This window comes from Taudactylus pleione, unplaced genomic scaffold, assembly GCF_031769625.1.
Source record: "Taudactylus pleione unplaced genomic scaffold, aTauple2 ptg001965l, whole genome shotgun sequence".
NCBI classification, from domain to species: Eukaryota; Metazoa; Chordata; class Amphibia; order Anura; family Myobatrachidae; genus Taudactylus; species Taudactylus pleione.
In genome coordinates, this window is record NW_028286361.1 from 57806 (window position 1) to 70375 (window position 12570).

The following is a 12570-nucleotide window of genomic DNA, read 5'->3' on the forward strand; positions in this document are numbered from 1 at the left end:
CTGATTCAAAAAAAGCCGGGGAGGAGGGGGAATGTGGAAAGTGTGACCGGGATGGAGCTGCTCACTGGCGATGTTGGCTGGGCGGACTTGCGGCCGGATATGCAGGATGCTCTTATCACTGACGGTCCCTCGTGGAAATGGGGATCGACGGTGGAGACACCCCTGGCCAGGAGTGAGTTGCTGAGCACCCTGGGAGCAGGGGGGGAGAGAAGCTGGTCCGGGGTGGAGCCGGTCACTGGAGGTGTGAGCGGTGCGGACCAGCAGGCGGGTGGGCTGAGAACTTTCTGCACTGGTGGTCCCTGGTGGGGATGGGGATCTTTAGTGGTGGTCAGCCTGGATCTGTGTCGGGTTTGATGTGAGGTGTTATAGATAGCCAAAGATTATTACAAGCAAAGGATTCATCTGTCCGGAAACTGCCTGGGAATTCATGGATTGTATTTGGCCTGAATGCACTAAGACATCCAGTGATTCTGTCACTGTGTTCTGTAGCCAACTTTATTCCTACCTGAATCGCAAACTGAAATACGGAATAGTAAGCACAGACAACATGGAGGCCTTTGTTATTACGCTGCCTGCATGCCAACCAATACCTACCAGACTACACCCACTGGTGGGGCCAAGTCTTGTTAATGACCATCCCCATCTGTTGCTAGGACTTCTTCTTCCAAACCATCCATCCTGGACTTCCTGTCCAAAAAGGGTGAGCAGGGTACAGAAAGAGGAGCTAGATGTCCCCAATTATATTTTCATGTATAATAGATGATGTGGAGAGATAAGAGCTTCAGATGTTGGAACAGGGGCTCCCACCTATTAGGCTTCCCTCCAGAGAGCAAACCTCTGTTCCTCAGGAAGTGTCTATGCTTGATCTGATAGGTAGTCTCTGTCTGTTGGTAAACACCCTTCAAGAGATGGCAACCCAGAATAACAACAACTATAATAATGTGTCCACTGATAACCAGCCTGATCCCTTAACAGCAACATACCCCATATGGCCAACTCATAACATGATACCCGGTTTGAAGCCTCCTCTTCCTTATGACACAAATCCAGTCGCCATGGTTGATCAATCAGCCATGTGTAGTCCACCCAATTTTTGGCCTTCTACATTCTTACATCATAATAACACACTAGACCTATAATCTTTGCTTTTGTTTACGTTTTTGAATAGAACAGTTTTAGAATTTAGGATGTCCCCTCTATAGGTTTGTAAATATAGGCTTTAGTTTTTTAGAGCATATACCTTTATAAGCTGTTAGGATAAAATTTTTGCTATGTTTAAGATTAAAAAAAAAAAACTTTTTGTAACCCAATAACTTAAAAAAAAAAGTTTTTCATTGCAATATTCCTGTTTATTTATTTTTTTTAAAAAGAGATTTTTTTTATTACAGGTTTGTTTACAAATAGCAATACAAATATTTATCAAAATTAAAAAAGATAAATAAAAAAATAAAATAAAAATTGTTTTTATTTTTTTCACAGAAATTGTTTTTGTTTTTTTCACACTGGGGGTGAACCCCTGAAAGAGACAGCAGCCCCTTGACAGACAGCAGCACAGCACCTACGTCAATGACAGTGACAGGTGTGGCTAACACGCACACAAAAAAAATTGTTGATTTTTACTTTTTTACATTTTTGGGGGGGCAGCAGCCCTTGACAAACAGCAGCACAGCACCCCTGCACAACTATGCCAATGACAGTGACAGGTGTGGCTAACGCACACAAAAAATATATAGCCAGCCCCTATAGCCAGTAGCCAGCCAGTCCCTATATGGACAACAGTAGCCAGCCAACCCCTATATGGACAACAGTAGCCAGCCAGACCCTATATGGACAACAGTAGCCAGCCAGCCTCTATATGGACAACAGTAGCCAGCCAGCCCCTATATGGACAGCAGTAGCCAGCCAGCCCCTATATGGACAACAGTAGCCAGCCAGTCCCTATATGGACAACAGTAGCCAGCCAGCCCCTATATGGACAACAGTAGCCAGCCAGCCCCTATATGGCCAACAGTAGCCAGCCAGCCCCTATATGGACAACAGTAGCCAGCCAGCCCCTATATGGACAACAGTAGCCAGCCAGCCCCTATATGTATAACAGTAGCCAGCCAGCCCCTATATGGACAACAGTAGCCAGCCAGCCCCTATATGAATAACAGTAGCCAGCCAGCCCCTATATGGATAACAGTAGCCAGCCAGCCCCTATATATATAACTGTAGCCAGCCAGCCCCTATATGGACAACAGTAGCCAGCCAGCCCCTATATGTATAACAGTAGCCAGCCAGCCTCTATATTATGGACAACAGTAGCCAGCCCCTATATGGACAACAGTAGCCAGCCAGCCCCTATATGGACAGCAGTAGCCAGCCAGCCCCTATATGGGCAACAGTAGCAGCCAGCCCCTATATGGATGACAGTAGCCAGCCAGCCCCTATATGGACGACAGTAGCCAGCCAGCCCCTATATGGACGACAGTAGCCAGCAACCTCTATATGTATAACAGTAGCCAGCAAGCCCCTATATGGATAACAGTAGCCAGCCAGCCCCTATATATATAACAGTAGCCAGCCAGCCCCTATATGGACAACAGTAGCCTGCCGGCCCCTATATGTATAACAGTAGCCAGCCAGCCCCTATATGGACAACAGTAACCAGCTAGCCCCTATATATATAACAGTAGCCAGCCAGCCCCTATATGGACAACAGTAGCCAGCCAGCCTCTATATGGACAACAGTAGCCAGCCAGCCCCTATATGGACAGCAGTAGCCAGCCAGCCCCTATATGGACAACAGTAGCCAGCCAGTCCCTATATGGACAACAGTAGCCAGCCAGCCCCTATATGGACAACAGTAGCCAGCCAGCCAGCCCCTATATGGCCAACAGTAGCCAGCCAGCCCCTATATGGACAACAGTAGCCAGCCAGCCCCTATATGGACAACAGTAGCCAGCCAGCCCCTATATGTATAACAGTAGCCAGCCCCTATATGGACAACAGTAGCCAGCCAGCCCCTATATGAATAACAGTAGCCAGCCAGCCCCTATATGGATAACAGTAGCCAGCCAGCCCCTATATATATAACTGTAGCCAGCCAGCCCCTATATGGACAACAGTAGCCAGCCAGCCCCTATATGGACAGCAGTAGCCAGCCAGCCCCTATATGGACAGCAGTAGCCAGCCAGCCCCTATATGGACAACAGTAGCAGCCAGCCCCTATATGGATGACAGTAGCCAGCCAGCCCCTATATGGACGACAGTAGCCAGCCAGCCCCTATATGGACGACAGTAGCCAGCAACCTCTATATGTATAACAGTAGCCAGCAAGCCCCTATATGGATAACAGTAGCCAGCCAGCCCCTATATATATAACAGTAGCCAGCCAGCCCCTATATGGACAACAGTAGCCTGCCGGCCCCTATATGTATAACAGTAGCCAGCCAGCCCCTATATGGACAACAGTAACCAGCTAGCCCCTATATATATAACAGTAGCCAGCCAGCCCCTATATGGATGACAGTAGCCAGCCAGCCTCTATATGTATAACAGTAGCCAGCCAGCCCCTATATGGACAACAGTAGCCAGCCAGCCCCTATATGGATAACAGTAGCCAGCAAGCCCCTATATGGACAACAGTAACCAGCCAGCCCCTATATATATATATAACAGTAGCCAGCCAGCCCCTATATGGACAACAGTAGCCAGCCAGCCCCTATATGTATAACAGTAGCCATCCAGCCCCTATATGGACAACAGCAGCCAGCCAGCCCCTATATGGATAACAGTAGCCTGCCAGCCCCTATATATATAACAGTAGCCAGCCCCTATATGGACAACAGTAGCTAGCCAGCCCCTATATGTATAACAGTAGCCAGCCAGCCCCTATATGGATAACAGTAGCCAGCCAGCCCCTATATATAAATAACAGTAGCCAGCCCCTATATGGACAACAGTAGCCAGCCAGCCCCTATATGAATAACAGTAGCCAGCCAGCCCCTATATGGATAACAGTAGCCAGCCAGCCAGCCCCTATATATATAACTGTAGCCAGCCAGCCCCTATATGGACAACAGTAGCCAGCCAGCCCCTATATGTATAACAGTAGCCAGCCAGCCTCTATATTATGGACAACAGTAGCCAGTCCCTATATGGACAACAGTAGCCAGCCAGCCCCTATATGGACAGCAGTAGCCAGCCAGCCCCTATATGGGCAACAGTAGCAGCCAGCCCCTATATGGATGACAGTAGCCAGCCAGCCCCTATATGGACGACAGTAGCCAGCCAGCCCCTATATGGACGACAGTAGCCAGCAACCTCTATATGTATAACAGTAGCCAGCAAGCCCCTATATGGATAACAGTAGCCAGCCAGCCCCTATATATATAACAGTAGCCAGCCAGCCCCTATATGGACAACAGTAGCCTGCCGGCCCCTATATGTATAACAGTAGCCAGCCAGCCCCTATATGGACAACAGTAACCAGCTAGCCCCTATATATATAACAGTAGCCAGCCAGCCCCTATATGGACGACAGTAGCCAGCCAGCCTCTATATGTATAACAGTAGCCAGCCAGCCCCAAATATGGACAACAGTAGCCAGCCAGCCCCTATATGGATAACAGTAGCCAGCAAGCCCCTATATGGACAACAGTAACCAGCCAGCCCCTATATATATATATAACAGTAGCCAGCCAGCCCCTATATGGACAACAGTAGCCAGCCAGCCCCTATATGTATAACAGTAGCCAGCCAGCCCCTATATGGACAACAGTAGCCAGCCAGCCCCTATATGGATAACAGTAGCCTGCCAGCCCCTATATATATAACAGTAGCCAGCCCCTATATGGACAACAGTAGCTAGCCAGCCCCTATATGTATAACAGTAGCCAGCCAGCCCCTATATGGATAACAGTAGCCAGCCCCTATATATATATAACAGTAGCCAGCCCCTATATGGACAACAGTAGCCAGCCAGCCCCTATATGTATAACAGTAGCCAGCCAGCCCCTATATGGACAACAGTAGCCAGCCAGCCCCTATATGTATAACAGTAGCCAGCCAGAATCCGAGAGCGGGATGATGCCTCGGTTTCAGATCTGAGCCATGCAGGAAAACCCAAGCCGGCTCAGATCTGACTCGGATCCCTGAGAAATGAACCTCCCCTCCAAGTGCCTAACCCTAATCCCACCTTCCCCGCTGCCTAAACCACCTAACCCTAACCTCCCCCCGGGGGTGCCTAACCCAAACATCCCCCCGGGGGTGCCTAACCCTAACCCCCCCTTCCTCTAGCCTAACCCAAAACTCCCTGGGGGGGTGCCTAACCTTAACCTCCCTTCCCCTAGCCTAACCCCAAGTCCCCCCCGGGAACCGTAAACCTAACCCTCCCCCTCTGCGGCTGTCCACACCCAGCTTACTTTCAATCGGTAAGCCGGGTGTTGGGCTCCCGGTGTAGGTCTAATGACAGGCGGCAGGATTGTGACGCCTGTCATTAGACACTTGTTGGGATTAGACAGTCTGGAAGCCGGCAGTCGGGATTAGACAGTCTGGAAGCCGGCGGTCGGGATTAGACAGTCTGGAAGCCGGCGGTCGGGATTCCATCCATCAGCTTCCAGACTGCTTCCCGATTGGAGAGTATCAGTGGAAAGTGTGCTGCCTTATTCTATATGGTATATATCAATTAGTCCGGTTCTTCTGTGGTTAATTAACACCAGGCAAGATGCAGACTGAGTGCAACCAAGCACAAAGCCTGTATAAGTGATGTGTGTTAGTAACGAAGGGTTTAATCGCCCTCATGTCCATACACAGAGGTCTCCTGCCGCCCCCATGTCTCATTATACAGGATGCAAAGCTCAGACATACAGCTAATCCTGGGAGATAAATGCCTCTTACACGGACAGGGAATCATTAGAGGAGGAAGCACTTGGTCATTGAAGTAGTCGCCATCTGAATGTTGTGTCATTTTCATGTCATTTGTATGCGCAGTGTCACCGGCAGATTGTGGAGCATTTTATTCTTCTTTATTTCACATTTCCCAGACACCTAGCAGAGTAATATCAGCTGTCAGACAGTGGGAATCAGCCCTATCCTGCCTATAGCTGGACTGAGCGTACAGGGCCTGATCCAGTGATGCCAGACGCCAGACGCAGAGTAGCGCTTTATTACTACTGCGCATACATCTATGGTAAATGTTGCGGCTCCGCCTGCTCGCTTTAAGCTGTTATTGTCCTGAAATGCGGTAATGAAAATATCTTTGGTAAATATTCCATAAATGATAATATCAGTTATTTGTCTGTGATAAGACAGGATGGTAATTTACTTCCCAAAGTTATGTCATCCCGTTATCAGCCTGTTTCTGTACTGTACAATATTAGGACAGGCTGAGTAGTGGAAGGAAAGTCTGGGGCTGGATTGTAATTAGTGAACTTGTTTAGTAAACATTGTAATGAGAACTATATAGACTGTGTAGCGTTTTTATTTAAAGTTTTTTTTAAGTGTATGTAAGAGTTCCACATGAGTAACTAAGGAGAATACTTTCATTCCTGACAGCTGTAGAACTACTGTACACAAGCGACTGGGCTCTGACCAGCACATGTAATAGCTTTCTCCATAACCAGGACCATCCACACTGACACAACTTCACGGACATTACAAACATTTACCTCTGTGCTTCATGCACTTATTAAGGTTTTATTTAATTTTCCCATACAACAAATCATTATTGAAAATACTCCTATAGCTTATTAATTACACTACTGTAAGTCCTACCAGCATCGTCGTTGCTTAATATCATTCATCAATCTCTACTCCAGGGCGACTTTGAAAGAACAAATGTCACTTATACCCCTTTTACACCGGAGCTAAAACCAGGGTTTTTGAAGGGTTAACCCGGGCAGCTCCCTGGTGTAAAAGGGCAGAGGGATGGATCGCCGGGTCGAGAGACTCGGCAATCCAACCCAGGTAACTAGCAGGGTTTAACACGGGCGTAGCCCGTGAAACCCTGCTATGGGAACAGCGCACTCCGGGTCACGAAGACCTGGAGTGCGCTGCTAGCCGGCCGATTGGTCCGGCTTCAGTGGCACTTGGAGATGACGTCATCTCCAAGCGACCACTTTCACTCCGCAAAAGCCGGGTCTATGCAGACCCGACTGCGGTGTGAGCGGCGCTGACTCGGGAATATCCCGAGTCAGCGCCGGCAAAATTCCGGGTCTGATCCGGATAGGAACTTTGTTCCAACTCCGGGTCAGACCCGTAATTTAGGTGGAAAAGGGGTATTATACGCCTTTCATACCCCTTTCACAAAGACAATCAAATTACCGGGTAAAGCATTTTTACCAGGTAATTTGCAGATCAACAGGTTTTTTTTCTGTGTGAAAGGGTCAACCTGGGACGAAATTGCCAGGACTCTGACACTTTCACACAGAAAAACCTGTAGATCTGCAAATTACCCGGTAAAAGTGCTGACAGGGGCTTGGTGCTGACACCATAGAGGCTGACAGGGACTAGGTGCTGACACCATAGAGGCTGACAGGGACTAGGTGCTGACACCATAGAGGCTGACAGGGACTGGGTGCTGGCACCATAGAGGCTGACAGGGACTAGGTGCTGACACCATAGAGGCTGACAGGGACTGGAAGCTGGCACCATAGAGGCTGACAGGGGCTGGGTTCTGACACCATAGAGGCTGACAGGGACTGGGTGCTGACATCATAGAGGCTGACAGAGACAGGGTGCTGACACCATTGAGGCTGACAGGGACTGGGTGCTGGAACCATAGAGGCTGACAGGGACTGGGTGCTGGCATCATAGAGGCTGACAGGGACTAGGTGCTGACACCATAGAGGCTGACAGGGACTAGGTGCTGACACCATAGAGGCTGACAGGGACTGGGTGCTGGCACCATAGAGGCTGACAGGGACTGGAAGCTGGCACCATAGAGGCTGACAGGGGCTGGGTTCTGACACCATAGAGGCTGACAGGGACTGGGTGCTGACACCATAGAGGCTGACAGGGAGTGAGTGCTGGCACCACAGAGGCTGACAGGGGCTGGGTTCTGATATCATAGAGGCTGATAGGGGCTGGGTTCTGACAAAATAGAGGCTGAGAGGGGCTGGGTTCTGACACCATAGAGGATGATAGGGGCTGGGTGCTGACACCATAGAGGCTGATAGGGGCTGGGTGCTGACACCATAGAGTCTGATAGGGGCTGGGTGCTGACACCATAGAGGCTGATAGGGGCTGGGTGCAGACACCATAGAGTCTGAAAGGGGCTGGGTGCTGACACCATAGAGGCTGATAGGGGCTGGGTGCTGACACCATAGAGTCTGATAGGGGCTGGGTTCTGACACCATAGAGGCTGATAGGGGCTGGGTTCTGACACCATAGAGGCTGATAGGGGCTGGGTGCTGACACCATAGAGTCTGATAGAGGCTGGGTGCTGACACCATAGAGGCTGATAGGGGCTGGGTGCTGACACCATAGAGTCTGATAGGGGCTGGGTTCTGACACCATAGAGACTGATAGGGGCTGGGTTCTGACACCATAGAGGCTGATAGGGGCTGGGTGCTGACACCATAGAATCTGATAGGGGCTGGGTGCTGACACCATAGAGGCTGATAGGGGCTGGGTGCTGACACCATAGAGGCTGATAGGGGCTGGGTGCTGACACCATAGAGGCTGATAGGGGCTGGGTACTGACACCATAGAGGCTGATAGGGGCTCGGTGCTGACACCATAGAGTCTGATAGGGGATGGGTGCTGACACCATAGAGGCTGATAGGGGCTGGGTGCTGGCACCATAGAGGCTGACAGAGGCTGGGTTCTGACACCATAGAGGCTGATAGGGGCTGGGTGCTGACACCATAGAGGCTGATAGGGGCTGGGTGCTGATATCATAGAGGCTGATAGGAGCTGGGTGTTGACACCATAGAGGCTGATTGGAGCTGGGTGCTGACACCATAGAGGCTGATAGGGGCTAGGTTATGACACCATAGAGGCAGATAGGGGTTGGGTGCTGACACCATAGAGGCTGATAGGGGTTCGGTGCTGACACCATAGAAGCTGATAGGGGCTGGGTGCTGACACCATAAAAGCTGATAGGGGCTGGGTGCTGACACCATAGATGCAGATAGGGGATGGGTGCTGTCACCATAGAGGCTGATAGGGACTGGGTGCTGACACCATAGAGGCTGAGAGGGGTTGGGTGCTGGCACCATAGAGGCTGATAGGGGCTGGGTGCTGACACCACAAAACGCTGATAGGGGCTGGGTTCTGACACCATAAACGCTGATAGGGGCTGGGTGCTGACAACATTGAGGCTGATAGGGGTTGGGTGCTGGCACAATAGAGGCTGATAGGGGCTGGGTGCTGACACCATAGAGGCTGATTGGAGCTGGGTGCAGACACCATAGAGGCTGATAGGGGCTGGGTGCTGACACCATAGAGGCTGATAGAGGCTGGGTGCTGACACCATAGAGGCTGATAGGGGCTGGGTGCTGACACCATAGAGGAGACGCTGATAGGGGCTGGGTGCAGACACCATAGAGGCTGATAGTGGCTGGGTGCTGACACCATAGAGGCTGATAGGGGTTGGGTGCTGGCACAATAGAGGCTGATAGGGGCTGGGTGCTGACACCATAGAGGCTGATTGGAGCTGGGTGCTGACACCATAGAGGCTGATAGGGGCTGGGTGCTGACACCATAGAGGCTGATAGGGGCTGGGTGCTGACTCCATAGAGGCTGATAGGGGCTGGGTGCTGACACCATAGAGGCTGATTGGAGCTGGGTGCTGACACCATAGAGGCTGATAGGGGCTGGGTCCTGGCACCATAGAGGCTGAAAGGGGCTGGGTGCTGACACCATAGACGCTGATAGGGGATGGGTGCTGACACCATAGAGGCTGATAGTGGCTGGGTGCTGACACCATAGAGGCTGATAGGGGCTGGGTGCTGACACCATAGAGGCTGATAGGGGTTGGGTGCTGGCTCAATAGCGGCTGATGGAGGCTGGGTGCTGGCACCATAGAGGCTGATAGGGGCTGAGTGCTGTCACCATAGAGGCTGATTGGAGCTGGGTGCTGACACCATAGATTCTGATAGGGGCTCGGTGCTGACACCATAGAGGCTGATAGGGGCTGGGTGCTGGCACCATAGAGGCTGACAGAGGCTGGGTTCTGACACCATAGAGGCTGATAGGGGCTGGGTTCTGACACCATAGAGGCTGATAGGAGTTGGGTGCTGGCACCATAGAGGCTGACAGAGGCTGGGTTCTGACACCATAGAGGCTGAAAGGGGCTGGGTGCTGACATCATAGAGGCTGATAGGAGTTGGGTGTTGACACCATAGAGGCTGATTGGAGCTGGGTGCTGACACCATAGAGGCTGATTGGGGCTAGGTTATGATACCATAGAGGCAGATAGGGGTTGGGTGCTGACACCATAGAGGCTGATAGGGGTTGGGTGCTGACACCATAGAAGATGATAGGGGCTGGGTGCTGACATTATAAAAGCTGATAGGGGCTGGGTGCTGACACCATAGATGCAGATAGGGGATGGGTGCTGTCACCATAGAGGCTGATAGGGACTGGGTGCTGACACCATAAATGCTGATAGGGGCTGGGTGCTGACACCATAGAGGCTGAGAGGGGTTGGGTGCTGGCACCATAGAGGCTGATAGGGGCTGGGTGCTGAAACCATAGAGGCTATTAGGGGCTGGGTGCAGACACCATAGAGGCTATTAGGGGCTGGGTGCTGACACCATAGAGGCTGATAGGGGCTGGGTGCTGAAACCATAGAGGCTGATAGTGGCTGGGTGCTGACACCATAGCGGCTGATAGGGGCTGGGTGCTGGCACTATAGAGGCTGATAGGGGCTGGGTGCTGACACCATAGAGGCTGAAAGGGGCTGGGTTCAGACACCATAGAGGCTGATAGGGGCTGGGTGCTGACACCATAGAGGCTATTAGCGGCTGGGTGCTGACACCATAGAGGCTGATAGGTGCTGGGTGCTGTCACCATAGAGGCTGATAGGGGCTGGGTTCTGACACCATAAACGCTGATAGGAGCTGTGTGCTGACACCATAGAGGCTGAGAGTGGCTGGGTTCTGACACCATAGAGGCTGATAGGGGCTGGGTACTGACACCATAGAGGCTGATTGGGGCTGGGTGCTGACACCATAGAGGCTGATAGGGGCTGGGTGCTGATATCATAGAGGCTGATAGGAGCTGGGTGTTGACACCATAGAGGCTGATTGGGGCTGGGTGCTGGCACCATAAACGCTGATAGGGGCTGTGTGCTGACACCATAGAGGCTGATAGGGGCTGGGTGCTGGCACCATAGAGGCTGACAGAGGCTGGGTTCTGACACCATAGAGGCTGATAGGGGCTGGGTGCTGACACCATAGAGGCTGATAGGGGCTGGGTGCTGATATCATAGAGGCTGATAGGAGCTGGGTGTTGACACCATAGAGGCTGATTGGAGCTGGGTGCTGACACCATAGAGGCTGATAGGGGCTAGGTTATGACACCATAGCGGCAGATAGGGGTTGGGTGCTGACACCATAGAGGCTGATAGGGGTTGGGTGCTGACACCATAGAAGCTGATAGGGGCTGGGTGCTGACAGCATACAAGCTGATAGGGGCTGGGTGCTGACACCATAGATGCAGATAGGGGATGGGTGCTGTCACCATAGAGGCTGATAGGGACTGGGTGCTGACACCATAAATGCTGATAGGGGCTGGGTGCTGACACCATAGAGGCTGAGAGGGGTTGGGTGCTGGCACCATAGAGGCTGATAGGGGCTGGGTGCTGACAACATAGAGGCTATTAGGGGCTGGGTGCAGACACCATAGAGGCTATTAGGGGCTGGGTGCTGACACCATAGAGGCTGATAGGGGCTGGGTGCTGAAACCATAGAGGCTGATAGTGGCTGGGTGCTGACACCATAGCGGCTGATAGGGGCTGGGTGCTGGCACTATAGAGACTGATAGGGGCTGGGTGCTGACACCATAGAGGCTGATAGGGGCTGGGTGCAGACACCATAGAGGCTGATAGGGGCTGGGTGCTGACACCATAGAGGCTATTAGGGGCTGGGTGCTGACACCATAGAGGCTGATAGGTGCTGGGTGCTGTCACCATAGAGGCTGATAGGGGCAGGGTGCTGACACCACAAAACGCTGATAGGGGCTGGGTTCTGACACCATAAACGCTGATAGGGGCTGGGTGCTGACAACATTGAGGCTGATAGGGGTTGGGTGCTGGCACAATAGAGGCTGATTGGGGCTGGGTGCTGACACCATAGAGGCTGATAGGGGCTGGGTGCTGACACCATAGAGGTTTTAGAGGCTGGGTTCTGATACCATAGAGGCTGATAGGGGCTTGGTGCTGACACCATAGAGTCTGATAGGGGCTGGGTGCTGACACCATAGAGGCTGATAGGGGCTGGGTGCTGGCACTATAGAGGCTGACAGGGGCTGGGTTCTGACACCATAGAGGCTGATAGGGGCTGGGTTCTGACACCATAGAAGCTGATAGGGGCTGGCACCATAGAGGCTGAAAGGGATTGGGTGCTGACATCATAGAGG

General features: G+C 51.8%; 1 pseudogene; it reads left to right on the forward strand.

Annotated features, from left to right (window-relative positions):
* The window catches only part of LOC148436087 (death-inducer obliterator 1-like), a 144275-nt pseudogene that overhangs the window by 12055 nt on the left and 119650 nt on the right, over positions 1–12570 (forward strand).